The sequence below is a fragment of the Lotus japonicus genome, unplaced genomic scaffold (genome assembly GCF_012489685.1).
Source record: "Lotus japonicus ecotype B-129 unplaced genomic scaffold, LjGifu_v1.2 AP026983.1".
Classification (NCBI taxonomy): Eukaryota; Viridiplantae; Streptophyta; class Magnoliopsida; order Fabales; family Fabaceae; genus Lotus; species Lotus japonicus.
This window is the reverse complement of record NW_026645414.1, coordinates 702,822-718,107: the sequence shown is the minus strand read 5'-3', so window position 1 is coordinate 718,107 and position 15,286 is coordinate 702,822.

The window sequence follows — 15,286 nt, the reverse complement described above, 5'->3', positions numbered from 1 at the left end:
TGCTCAAAGTGATCCAAACTTATATTTTATTATTTCATAAAGTTCCTCATAATTTTTAGGATGATAATATATCATCCTTATATTTTTCTCTTAACTCTACGAGTTAAATCTTCCGGTGTCTAAATCAATTTATACCAGTTTCAAAAATATCTTTACCAAAAATATCTATTCATCCTTATCCCTCCACCAATCCGTTCTCATCCTCTCTGGCTCTCTCCCTTATATCTTCACGTTTTATTTATTTCCTCTGCAGAATACATTTTCTTCTTCCTTTCTCTCCTTATTCTTCTCCTTATTTCTCCTTGCCGCAACCTCCTTCTTCACTTGCGTTTCTTCTTTTCTCCTGCTCACACCCACATCATTTTGTTCCTCACCAAAATCACCATGCCATATATCCTTTTCACCGTCAACCATCTTCATCTTCCTTGTGCAACACCATCACGTTGCCTTCTTTTCTTGCAGCAAGTCACCGCACCACCATTACCACCATGAGCCCAAGAGCCACGAGCTCCTCTCTTTTGGCTGCACCACCGCAGGTCCAGCAACCACCACCACCCTCCTTTCCTCATGAAACAAGTCATCCCACTACTCAACCTTCCTCAACGTGCCACACCACCAAGACCTGCAACTGCCGCTCCTCTTTTTCCTTGGCCGCGAGCAAGCCACCACCGTGGGTACTCCTTCGTCCTCCTTTTCCGGCGAGGAAAAGCCACCAATCAATGAGCTCAACATCACCACACCACCACCGCATCACAGCTTGAAGCCGCCACAGCCACCGGGAACAAAACAGAGCAAGAAAAACGTGAAAACAGAGGAGTATGACGCCGCCGACGTCGTCGACGCCGTCAACTTCGACCTTTGATTCCGGTGTCCCCGGGCCTCCGTTCACAGCGAGGTTAGTACCGTTGGAACCCTTGCGACGTCCACAACAAAACCCATATTCCGGATCGTCGTTTCGCCGCCGTCGACCGCCGTCGCTGCCGCCTTCGGGAGCTCTTTCCGGTCAACTCCGGCGACCGATGGAAAAACAGAGGATACTACTACGATCCTTGCCGTGAGGAGAGCAAAACCCTATCTTCAATTCCGTATTTGGGTCATTTTATTCGACGACCCCGACAACCACCGTCGACCTTCGGCTGAACTTTCTGGGCAAACCGTCGACTCTTTGGGGAAACGGACATCGCCGTTGAGTTTCTGGCCGCGAAAGGATGAAGGAACAACCTTCCTTGTGTCTCCGGCGACAGTTCCTCCGTCAACCCCGTGAGCCGCAACTTTCTCTGGCGACTCTTCGCCGACAAGTTTCTGAAACTTGGTTTTCGTACGATGAACGGAAGCACCCTGCATCGAAGCTACACATGGAAGGAATCGAGCCGACGCAGGCAAACAAAGATGTAATCGGATCGGAGTTGCACCTTAGTATGGAAATTGGCTAAGGTGAGGGCTACTCACTGAATCTCTAGTTAATGCTTAGGGTCGATACTTTCGACATTGTTTACCGTTCATGCACTTGTTTGTGTTTGATTGGAAAAATGTTTTCTGAGGCTTCGGCTGACAATGTAGATGATTCATCTACTGAATGCTTTTGAGATTCAATCTTCATGCTAAGTGCTAATTGGGTAATTTAGGATGTGTGATGCATGCCTTATATGCTAAGTGCTACTTGGTTATTGCTTAATAGGTTGATATATGACATGTTGATTGATTGTGCTGAGTTAATTATGCTTTTGCAATGAAATCTGAGTTTCTGAAAAGCGAGAATAGCGGGCAGGTCATGCCGATTTTATTTTGAGAGTTTTGAGAAAGTTTGATAGGACGAATGAGATTCGGACCTTGTTGTGGTGTTTCATGGATCGAGACATTCTCTGGTGTCATTTGGGGATTAGGAGATCCCGAGAACTTATAGGATTTGCGATAAGACTAAAAGGATATTATTTTGTAAAGAAAACTCATAAGACATTAAACAACCTCTAAATCTTTAAGTAATGGTAATAATCTCGAAAGGAAGCTTTGGATGCAAATCTTAGTTTTGGAAAACGAGAAGTGTCGTCAGATCCAAGTGTTGAGAATGTTGAGAAGTTTTGAGTACGTTGATACTCTTGTGCTGTTGGAGCAGCTATGTGGTTGGGCTATCCGAGGGATAAGCCGGGAAATTGATAGTTTCCGAGTATGTTGATACTCCACTGAGGCGTGAGACCTTGTGGAAAGCATGGATCTTCACTGAGGCGTGAGACCTCGTGAAAAGCATGAAGCTTCACTAAGGCGTGAGACCTTGTGAATGCGTGATACTCCACTGAGGCGTGAGACCTTGTGGAAAGCATGGATCTTCACTGAGGCGTGAGACCTCGTGAATAGCATGAAACTTCACTGAAGCGTGAGACTTCGTGCAAGTGTGTAAATTCACTGGGGCGTGAGACCCCGTGAAAGCATAAAACTTCACTGAAGCGTGAGACTTTGTGAATGTGTGAGACTCCACTGAAGCGTGAGACTTCGTGAGAGCATTGTTGATTCGAAGAGTTATCGTGAGTGTTTGCACTCATTTTATGATTATCGTATTTTGTCGCAGAATCGACTGTTACCTTAGGGTAAGCTTTTAGAGACATTAATTTAGCTAGAACACGTGGCGACGTGTCGAGTGAGGTCGGAGACGTTGTTTGGCTAATCACATTGCATTCATGCACACATAGGAGGTTAATACACGACGTGATTACCGGACCTTCGTCCGTTTCCAAAATGGTCATAAGACCCGGAATGCCGTGTAAGAGCGTTTGTAGACGTCTCTTGTAGCAGACCGAAATGGCAGACCTTAGGGTTTACTGCTGATCTGGCTACCTTTGTTTGGTGTAAGAGGCACGCGGGCAGAAATGGTCCCACCGTTGCTGGTGCTAGGATTGATCCGTTTGATGTCCATCCGTTTCCGGAATGCATTGGTTAACTGGGTTAACCGCCATATCATTTCATGCAACATGCATACTGACTTAGTTGCTGTGTGTGAGTGATACTTGTTAATCCTATTTGATGCATGCTATTTGTTATTATTATTGTTTACATTCATTATGGAATATGCAACCCTAGGATGTTATCCCTAGCTATAAGCCTAAGTGGCTATTCTATTATCTGTACCTATCCGTGCTATTATTTACGTAATTCTTTGGAGTTGACCCTCGCGTCTTCTGTGTGTGCTTTGGCGGACAAACGCCCATTGTCAGATGTCTTTGGCGGGCTAGTTCATGATGGTTCACCCTTCGGGGGGAACTAGGGTTGAGATGCTGGAACAGGAGCGCATCGCGGTAGCGAGAGGAGGACGGATAGTGTACATAGACTAGGTCGTTCTGAAATCATATTCGGACGACGATCATGCTAGCATGTAGGATTGAGTGTTAGTGTGAGCTCCTCGAGATGGGATTAGTGTAGGAGTAGAGTCTTAGCTCTGAACATCATTTGTTTTCTTTAGGGACAGGGTAGTTTCCCACCTATAGCTTTTTGTGTGGTTTCTTTACGGGAATCACAGAGAGTTGGTTGGACTTAGGATGTATTGTTTTAGGCCATCTGGGCTGACTTATTCTCATTTTGAGGTTTTGTGTTGCGGACACTTCGCCTTTACGTTGGTCTGTACATTTTGCCTACGGGCGCTACTTTCTACTACTTCCCGGCACTGGAGGTTTACTCGTGACGAGGTTGCTACTTACAGCGGGGGCTGTAATTTATATTGTATATTAGTTCTGTTGTCTTTCGCAATTGCGTTATATTTATTTCAGTCTTGTTTATATAATCGACAAAAAAAAAATATTCACGTTTTTCCGCATTAGTTAATTTTTGGTTACTAAAGTGACGCCACCGAAATCGGGGTGTTACAATTGCATTCTGATTTGTTGCTGTTGGACTACTGCTTCAACCTTTGGAAACCCTAGTGTGGCTGTTGAAGCTTATATATATTGAAGACCTAAAATATAAAGACTACTGAAGCTATTGAGTGAAATAGATCAAGTGTTTTAGGGTTGTTATTTGTGCTAGTCCTTGTGTTCGTTGTGAACTAACCTTGCTCATTGATTCTATAAGGCAAGGTTGAGTTCTGTGTTCTTGAGTGTTAAAACTCTACTTGTTGTTGTTCTTACCAATCACTGTGGCAGTGGTTGAGAGAAAGTGAGAGGTGCTCTAATACTTAGGTTGAAATACTAAGTAGAAATACACTGGGTAGATTAGGAAGAGAACTATGACATGTGGGTTCATGAGTGTCTGTAGTTCCTAAATCTTGAGATAGTGGATTTCCTTTCTTTGGGTGCAAATCCTCCAGACGTAGGTGAAGTTTCACCAAACTAGGTTAACAACTTTGGTGTTGTGTCCTATTTATTTTATGCTTTTACTCCTTACTGTCATACGATTGTTAAAGCAGTTGCTTAAGCATCGCGTAGGAGATCTGTCATACGGGAACTAGAATTTCACAGTTGGCAAGGGGCGGCGCTGATCTCACTCAGCACCTGGCAAAGGAATGACGACACGAGAAGCTTTATCCCAAGCACCAAGAGCAGGTAGTCGTACGCAAAGAAAAAAAGGGAAAGCTTGAAGTCATTAACTTCACGATGTTGCCACGGGCAGTCTTGGCCTTTGCAACCAGAAATACGGAGAAGGCCCTCTAGGGGTTTGTGTAGCAAAACCCTCCGACCCTGCGGGAAACGTATGTGACGGAATCGTCGGTGGTGAGTTTTGACGCTTGGTCAATGGCCTCTTGGGTGGGGGCGTTCTGGACTGAAGGTGAAAAGGTAGCGAAGGTTTTGTGCCGGAAGGCTTTGAATTTTCTCTCAGGAAATGGGGCCCCTCCGGGAGGAGGAGGGTTGTTCGGTGCCCTCGGCACAGTTTGAGGCTGAAGGGGGGAGGCCGAGGGAGTATTTTGAGAAGGGTTCATGGAGCGACGCTTCGGACACATTGTGAATGAAAATAAAAGTAAGAATGAAATGCAAAGGCAAGGTTTATGTAAGAGAACTCACCAGGAGAGGAACAAGTAGGGGGTGGTGAGGAGGTTGGAAGCGGCAGTGCGGATACTAAGGAACGGTGGGAAATCCAAAGGAGCAAGGGCAAGGAGATGCGAAAGTTACTGGGTAACGCAAAAGTTGTTAACGACGAAAGTGAAGAGAATTTATAGGCCAGGAAGCAGGCTGAGAGGGACGCGTGTAGGATGTGCGTGCTTGGTGAGAAGGTATACCGCACGGAAAGTAGTAGGGAATCGTGTCCCATGATGACGGAAAGAAATGATTGCATTGGGGAAATGCGCGGATTTTCGGGAAGGGTGAACGACACATTAAATGGGAAGCTACAACGATTGATTGACTTAAGTCTGAAGGGACATGCTTTATCATGATTCGAGGGGACGTTTTGAGAGTAGCGGTTGAGATTCAGAAGATTCGCTAACCTTTACCACTCATCCAACACATCACGCATGACCTCCATGTGTCAGGACACCATACTAACGGGCGCTCGCCAAACCGCTACAAGGCGGGCAGGCTTGTCTTCGTCGCCACAAGTGCACCTGTGGAATTGTGGACTTGTAGGGAACTTGTAAAGAGAAAATTTGTATTCACCTCACGCCATGTTGGCGACCTACTATATTCCTCCGTAGTCTTAACTTAGGCTAGCTTCTACTAATGTTTGTACCTTTATTCTTAAAGACACACTTAGCTCTCATGCTTCGAGCTCGGTGTCTTGTGAACTTGTGGGCTGGGCGGGCTCGCCCAGGGTTGCCCACCTCGTGGCGGTCACACAAGCTCAAAGTTGGGCCTTCCCCCGCGAGGCCCAACTGGCCCAATAGGGGTAGTCAAACTCGCAAGGCCCAGCCCCTAGCCTATAAATAGGGAGCGGTTACCACATGTAAAAGACTCTTGGCTCATTTGATCAATAACAAACTCTAAATCCAGTTATTTTCTCTCACTAAGCGGTTACACTCTCTCTCTCTAGGCCGTTACACATTTCCCTCTCTAGATTCTCCATCTTGTTGCAATCCCTTCACTCTAGGTATTATACCCTATCTCTATGTTCTTGGCTGGAACAATCTTCTTAAAAAAAATTACATAAATGAAAGTTCTTACTTTTTTTAACAGAAAAGTTCTCAATACAATGACTTCCTTTAATTTGTGTTTTTACCCACAGACGGGAGTCCATTACTCTCCAGTGCAATTTCTGCCACTCACCAACCATTACTCTCTTCACATAATTACGCATCATTATTGTTTTTTTTTATGTTCTCTCTCCTTAAAATCAAATCTCAATCCGTTTTAATCTCAATCAGTTTTTTTTTAATTCAAAAAAGTGACGAAATTTTAGCAATAAATTAGTTTTTAAAAAATACTCATTATTAAATATTATCTATTTTATTTTAGAACTATGATAAAAATTAATTTTAAAATAATTTTTATGAAATTATACTTTAATAATTTTATATTATTTTCCTGTGCATTGCACGGGCAAAAGATTAGTATATTCATAAAGTAAACTCATATTTTAAAAAACTTGAACCTTTTCATTCCACATGAACGAAACACATGCTTGGTATAGTTAGGGGTAGTCAATCAAAATTACAATTCCCATTTTTGTGGGTCGCTTGCGGCCTTTCTTAGATTAGATTATTGTTCCTCCCTAGCTTCATCCTTAGCAAGGGTAAAACAGACAATGCAATTATGGTTCAAGAGGTTGTACATTACTTGGAGAATTTAGTGGTGCTTAACTACTCTATGGCGCTGAAAATTGATCTTGAGAACACATATGATAAGCACTTTTGGAAATTTTAGAAAACCACTCTTAAGAATTTTAATTTCCCATAGGTGACTATCAAGTTGGTAATGTGTGAAGGTATGAAAAACACTAGAAAAGGGGGTTTGAATAGGGTTTTGAAGTAAAAAAGATTTCTTTTTAAATTCACATAAACTCTCGGTTTCAAAGGTAGAAGAGTAAAAAGTAAAGAGAGAAACACACAAGGATTTTATCCTGGTTCACTTGAACAAATCCTCAAGGTAATCTAGTCCACCAGTTAAGGTGATTTCTTCATTCATCGGATGAAGGTAATCCACTAATCAAAGGATGTTACAACTGCACTAACACACCTTGCTCAGTGACTAACAATCCTAAGAACTGGCAAACACCAAGACACACAAGTCTTAGTCTTCTCAAGGCTACTGACCTAACCGCTCCCTTAAGGAAATACAATCAAGAGGTTGAAAGTTGTGTTTACAAGAGATTTGCTTCTAAACAAGCAGAGTGTAAACAAAGTAAGAACAATGAAGAAAAACATTGCTAAGAGATTTTCGCTTGAATGAGAGTTGTTTTGCAATGAAGCCTTCAATGTTGTGGCATGATTGTCGTCTTAGCTTTTTCTTCCTTTCTTCAACCTTTAAATACTCCAAGCACAAAGTAAATTTTTCCGTTGTGAGATTCTATCCGTTGGAGGGTACTTATGGAATTTCTAGAACGTACAAAGGTTGATCCTTGTAGGTAGACTGGTAAGAGTAGTACACTCGATTGTACTATTTGATAGTGACCTTTTATCCTTTACAGTTGACTTCTGATCTTCAAAGGCGCGCTTCAAATGTGAACTTGTGAAGCTTCTAGTCAGAGTCACGAGGATGCTTGGATCTTCAGAGCTTCAAGTCTTCAGTTTCTGGACCGGTTCCTTTCAGAACCTCTGGTCTTCAGAATGAAACACTTGGTCTTAAGAGCCAGCTTTCTTAGGTCTTCAGAATCTTCAAGTCTTCAAAGTCTTTGACCATTCACTTCAAAACTTCTGGTCTTTAGAGTCTTGAGCACTTGATTCATCAGAGCCCACGTCAGAGCTTTAATCTTCAGAGCATCTGAAGCATTGAACTTCCGTTCATCAGAACGCAGTGAGTGCAGAAGCGGTTTGGTGGTCAACACTTTGGTCTTTGACTTCTGATGAAAATGCCTTTCAATCAGAATCAGAACTTGTTTGTTAGAAACATGAAAGACAAACATTAGAGTACCAAAGTTATCCATCATCAAAACTTAGATATGTACACAGAACCAAATCTTTGTCTTACAATGTGTAGCGTTTGATCTTCCAAGCCTTCAATGTTGTGGCATGATTGTCGTCTTCCTGGTTTCCATCCAAATAGAGGACTTCATCAAGGGATCCTTTGTGGAATGATAAGAGTTAGTGGTAGCCGATAACAATCGCCTTGTATGATGAACATACTTCTCGTCTGCGAATTTCATCCAATGACTGCACGTGATGGATGGACAGGTCCTCTTCGAAAGGACCCACGGATAGACCATTTTCAAATGTCTCGGCACAGATTGTCGGATCTTTGTTTCTAGCCTGCATGAAGACGTTCGTGAATCTAAATAGGTAGCTAGTCCTTCAATGTCTCACCCGCCTTCTGCCGGATGTTGAACAAACTCGCGGAGGTAACTTGGATAGATTGCTGTGCGGAGAACTTAAATAAGAAGTACTGTGAGAAGTCGTTGAAGGTAACGATCGATTGAGCCGAAAGGCTAGAAAACCATGTTAACGCCGCCTTTTTTAGGGTTTCTGGAAACACCTTACACTTTAGCGGCTCAGTGGCGCCGTTGATAAGCATTTTGATATTGAAAATGGACAGATGATCGCGTGGATCGGTAGGTCTGTCATAAGAGTCGAGGACTAGAGTCCTAAAGTTGTCTTGTATCGTCACTACCGCGAGAGTCTCTGAAAACGGCAAGAACTCAACGATTGGCACGACCTAAAAGACTGGTCGCCCTCGATCTCTTGTGAGATCAGCAACTTGCGCCTGCAACGCCCGGTTCTGTTGGCGGAGCTCTCCCATCCCAACGATCTAGGCTTGCATCGCCTGGCTCTACTAATGTACCTGGACCATCAATGCGTCTATGGCCTCCTCCGCTTGTGGAGTCAGGCCATTAGAAGCATTGACGTGAGATCTAGTTTCCACCATGCTCGTTCTAGATCGGTAGTAAGCCTAATATTGCAGTTTGAATAGTTTCTCGCTGAGAAAAACGACACTAATTTTTCGGACATTAACCCTGTGGCCGGGTTCCAAAAACATAGCCATCCCTGTCGAATGGTAGAGTGCGAAGAAAAAACTTTCAAGCACATCAACCCATTGCAGGAACCGACGATGATGTACCTGTCCATTTCCCTCAATCTGTATCGAGGGTTATGGGCAAGTGAGATCCATAGGTCATCATCAGCTAAACCTAAACCAGATCCAAACAAGTGTGTGATACAGAAACCGTGGTGGGGGTGGTAGTTAGAGTCTTCACACTGTAACAAGAGTTGGGGGTTGCGCAATGCCGATCTGTGAAGGTGCAATTTGGTGAGGCGTGATCGGAGATGATGAGTTTGTTCCACGATTTGCAAACGCACCTGAGTCACATAAGGGATTTCCCCGGAAGCCATGTAGGACCTCCGCAGTGAGATCATCGCGGAGATGCGTGTGTGACAACTTATTTGAATGAGGGGTGTTCATCGGGAGCACAGTGACAATGACAGTGTTGTTGGAGATGGCAACAGGGGTAGATACCCTCAATTGAGTATACTTAATATGTAATTACTTTTTTTTTTGCTTCAACGGAAAACTAATATGTAATTACTTTATAAACTTAATATAATAAATTTATTAGTATTAATAATTTAAATGATTAAATTTATGAGAAAGTAACTTTTTTTTTGGAAATCAAATTCAAAAAAACCTTTTTTTTGAAATCGAGAAAGTAACTTTTTATTTTTGAGAAAAAGAAAGTAACTTAATATAAGAAATTAATAAGTAATTATTGCTAAATTAAGTAACTTAATACTACTATAATAAATTAAGAAAATAAATAGAAATTAATTTTAATAATTAATAATAATTAATTGCTTTATAAATGTAGTACTTATTTTCTTAATAAATATGTATTGAAGGACTTGAGAAAGTAATTAGTGTTGATAATTATAACTTTAAAATTTAAAAAATTTATGACATTGTTTGATTGAATATTAATGTAAAATATTATTCAATATTATTTTTATTTTATTTAATAAGGAGTCCATCCCACATGACTTCATGAGAACTTTTTTTGAAAATGTAGCTTCATGAAATTCAAGATCAAGGGCTCAAATTTAACTAGTATTTTATAAATTTAAATTTACAATAGAGTATCATTTTATTCACAAAAATAATAAATTATTATTTTGAATATAATTTAAATTTTAAAATTAATATAAATATAATTATATAGTAGACACTTAAGTATAATTAAACTTATAATATAAACAAATATTGTTAAGTTTTAATTCAAATTTTTATAAATTTTCTTAGAAATTGATTATTTAGTAAATTCTCAAAAACAAAAATATTACTACTCAAATTTTTTTAAGTATTTAAATATTTTTTACTTAAGGGAATTCAATTGATTCTTTTTTGGTTACATAGGAAAATAAGTAAATCTCATTCTGACACAAATATGTGATATTGACGATTTAATATGAGAAGAGTGAGAATATTAACTACAGTAGCATTTGCAGCCGAATTGACAAAACCTAATGGAAAAAAACATTACTTGTTCTATGTATTATGTATACATTTTTTCATTCAGCTCCTTTAACTTTATGATAAATTTGAAGGAACTGAGAAAAGAAATGAAAGTACTAAGAACAAAGATCACAAGAAACCTATTGAAGCTATGAGAACATTCTACAAAGGACATGTTATGGAACAACTTCAAAGTCAAAGATGAATGCAAAGATTATATAAGGTTTGCCAAATAATATTGTCCTTTCTACAATAACAAAGTGCTCATAATTCTAAGCTCAGAAGTACACGAGCTTATAAGGATTAGACGCAAGTCAGATGCAACGAAGATCAAGAGAAGTTGGAACTACACCAAGTCTACAAAGTTAAATGCTGAGAAGAGCCATTCCAAGAAGAAATCACAAGAAAGTGGATCATAGTACGTTGAGTTCATACTGTAAGATCAAGTAGTACAACTTTATGTTTTGATGATTACATGTTAACTATTGTGTATGAACAATTATGGTACTCTAACGTTGTTTTCTGAGTGTTTTAATGACAGGCTCTGACTCTGATCTAATTACACACAAATCAGAAGCACTATGCTCTAAGAGTAACCTACGCAACGCTTTCGCACTCACTATGTTCAATCTGAATAGTAGAATAAGCTTCAGAAGATCTGAAGATAGTTAAACCTCTCATATGGATTCAGATCAATTGAAGTTCTGAAGACCAGAAGCACTGAAGATCCAGAATCCCTGAAGGATCAGAAGCTCTGAAGGTCCAGAGGCTCTGAAGGTCCAGAAGCTGAGAAGTGAAGACTCTGATGTCCAAGAGTAAGCTGACTCTGAAGACCAAGTACTTCTTCTCTAAGTCCAGAAGTAGAAGTTACAAAGGTTAGAGGATCCAAGCTTCCCTCTGACTCTGATCACCAAGCTTCACAAGTTCCAACATGAAGCGTTACTCTGATCAGAAGTCATCTAGGTTATAGGTCAAGTCGCTATCCAAGTACAAAAGCAATTGTACCATTCCTGACGACCTTACCTAACTTATTCAGCCACAGCAGAACCTGGAAATCCCAGATTTGCCCTCCAACGGTAGCATTCCATGCAAACGTCCAAACCATAATCCTTAGAGTATATAAAGAGGCTGAAGATGAAAGATGCCGCCTAAGAAACTTTGTTCAAGCTCACGCAATATTCAAATATTCTCTTAGCAATCTTTCTTCAAACTGTACTTATTGTGTTTCCTTTAGCTTTCTGAGAAGCAATTATTTGTAAACCCAAACTTTCAAACAATTGTTTGTTTTTCCTTAAGGAGACCAGGGTTGGTCAGATACTTGAGAAGACTAAGAGAGTGAATCTTAGTGATAGCTAAGTAATTGTATTGTTAGTCACTTTGCAGGTTTCAAGTGCAGTTGTAACAAACTCTGATTAGTGGATTGCCTTCATTCTAAGAAGGAAGAAATCACCTTAACGGGTGGACTGGATTAGCTTGAGGGATTTATCAAGTGAACCAGGATAAAATCATTGTGTGCTTTCCTCAACTCTTATCTTAGAACTTTTATCTTCGGTGTTTGAAGAGATTTGTTAAAATCTCAAGTGGGAAAAGTTTTAGATTGAAAACGCTATTTAAACCCCCCCCCCTTTCTATCGTTTTTCATACCTTCATTTGGTATCAGAGCGCAAGTTCTGATTACCACACCTAACAGTGTTCAGTGATCCGGGCCGGTGTGAAAAACTGAGATGGCTACCACCATTGAAGCGCAAAAAGATGTTTACAGTGCAAAGCCTCCTATGTTTGATGGTCAAAGGTTTGAGTACTGGAAAGACAGAATCGAAAGTTTTTTTCTGGGCTTTGATGCAGATCTCTAGGATATTATAGTGGATGGCTACGAGCGTCCAGTTGATGGTGATGGCAAGAAGATCTCCAGAATAAAGATGACTGCAGAGCAGAAGAAGCTTTACTCACTGCATCACAAAGCTAGAACTATTCTTTTCAGTGCTATTTCTTATGAAGAATACCAAATCTGCCCTCCAACGGTAGCATCTCCATGCAATGTTCATACCCTAATCCTTGGAGTATATAAAGAGGCTGAAGATTGAAAGATGCCGTCTAAGAAACTTGTTCACGCGCAAGCAATATTCAAATATTTTCTTAGCAATCTTTCTTCAAATAGAAGTAAGTGTGTTTACTATTAGCTTTCTAAGAAGCATTTATTTGTAAACCAAAAACCTTCAAACAGTTGTTTGATTTTCCTTTAGGAGATCAAGGTTGATCGGATCCTAGAGAAGACTAAGATAGTGAATCTTAGTGATAGCTAAGTTAGTGTATTGTTAGTCACTGTGCAGGTAGCAAGTGCAGTTGTAACAAACTCTTGTTAGTGGATTGCCTTCATTCTAAGAAGGAAGAAATCACCTTAACGGGTGGACTGGATTATCTTGAGGGATTTATCAAGTGAACCCGAATAAAATCATTTGTGTTCTTTCCTTAACTCTTACCTTAGCACTTTTATCCTTGGTAGTTGAAGAGATTTATTTAAATCTCAAGTGGGTCGTGTTTTTAGTTTTAAAACGCTATTCAAACCCCCTATCTATCGTTTTTCATACCTTCAATTGGTATCAGAGCGCAAGTTCTGATTACCACACCTAACAGTGTTCAGTGATCCGGGCCGGTGTGAAAAACTAAAATGGCTGCCACTATTGAAGCGCCAAAACATGTCTACAGTGCAAAGCCTCCTATGTTTGATGGGCAAAGATTTGAGTACTGGAAAGACAGGATTGAAAGCTTTTTTCTGGGCTTTGATGCAGATCTCTGGGATATTATAGTGGATGGCTACGAGCGTCCAGTTGATGTTGATGGCAAGAAGATCTCCAGAACAGAGATGACTGCAGAGCAGAAGAAGCTTTACTCACTGCATCATAAAGCCAGAACTATTCTTCTAAGTGCTATTTCTTATGAAGAATATCAAAAGATCACAGATCGTGAGTATGCTAAGGGTATCTTTGATTCATTGAAGATGACCCATGAAGGAAACAAGAAGGTGAAGTGTGACACTCGGGGCTGACGAGGGCGGGGAGTGATCGCCGGTGCAGTGAGGCACGGACAAGGAGCGGCTCCTGGCAGGCTTCTAGGTGGAGGGTCACAAGAATGAGCCGATCTCACACCCGAACAAGAGGTATTCCGAGACTTTGTAGGGATGGACTATACAGTTGAGGAGGGCATAAAAGATTTGATTAGTACTACTCATGACAACAAGTTGTAACTTCTTTTCGGGAGCCCAACTGATAAGAACTCCATGGTTAAGTGTGCTTGCCTTGGAGCAATATCGTCATGGGTGACCTCCTGGGAAGTTTTCCCAGGAAGTGCGCGAGTGAGGACAAAGCGCACTGAAAAGACTCGTGTTGTTACCGTGAGGCCAGTCATCAAGTCAGGATGTTACAATTGGTATCAAAGCCAACCTCTCCCAGTACGGTGTGGTTCGAGGACGAACCAAGCGGAAGCTGGTGGGCCTGTGACACCCGGGGCTGACGAGGGCGGGGAGTGATCGCCGGTGCAGTGAGGCACGGACAAGGAGCGGCTACTGGCAGGCTTCTAAGCGGAGGGTCACTGGATTGATTCGATCTCACACCCGAACAAGAGGTATTCCGAGACTGTGTAGGGATGGACTATACAGTTGAGGAGGGCATAAAAGATTTGATTGGTACTACTCATGACAACAAGTTGCAACTTCTTTTAGAGAGCCCAACTGATAAGAACTCCATGGTTAAGTGTGCTTACCTTGGAGCAATATCGTGATGGGTGACCTACTGGGAAGTTTTCCCGGGAAGTGCGCGAGTGAGGACAAAGCGCACTAAAAAGACTCGTGTTGTTACCGTGAGGCCAGTCGTCAGATCGGGATGTTACAAGAAGGAGTCAAAGGCGTTGGCCTTGATCAGAAAGTATGAATCCTTCCAGATGGAATCCAGTGAGTCCATTGAGGATATGTTTTCCAGATTTCAGTTACTCATTGCTAGAATAAGACCCCTCAACAAAAGTTACACCACTGCTGATCATGTCATGAGGATTCTTAGAGGTCTTCCTGAAAGCTGGATGCCTTTGATCACAAGAGATGTTGAGCAGATGAGTTTGGATGAACTCATAAGCATAGTGAAGTGTCATGAACTGAAGCGTGCCGAACATCAGGATCAGAAGAAGAAGTCTATAGCCTTGAAATCCAAATCTGAAAAGGCTAAAGCTCTCCAAGCTGAAGCAGAAGAATCTGAAGAAAACTCTGAAGATTCTGATGAAGATGAGCTATCCTTGATCTCCAGAAAGCTCAACCGCATCTGGAAGCACATGCAGAGCAAGTACAGAGGCTCTGGAAAGACTAAAGGAAAGAATGAATCCTCCTCTGGTCAGAAGAAGTCTTCATCAAAGGAAGTCACATGTTTTGAATGCAAAGAATCAGGGCACTACAAGAGTGATTTTCCAAAGCTGAAAAAGGACAAGAAGCCAAAGAAGCATTTCAAAGCTAAGAAAGGTCCCATGGCGACTTTTGACGAATCAGAGTCAGAGGATGTTGACTCTGATGGAGAAGTTGTTGAAGGACTCATGGCTATTGTCAAGGACAAGGAAGCAGATGTAAGATCAAGTTTTGATCTAGTAGTACAACTCTATGTTTTGATGATTACAAGTTAACCTTTTGATATGAACAATTGTGGTACTCTAACGTGTTTTTCTGAGTGTGCTATTTACAGGCTCTGACCCTGACTCAATTTCACACAAATCAGAAGCACTGTGTATAAAGGGTAACCCAA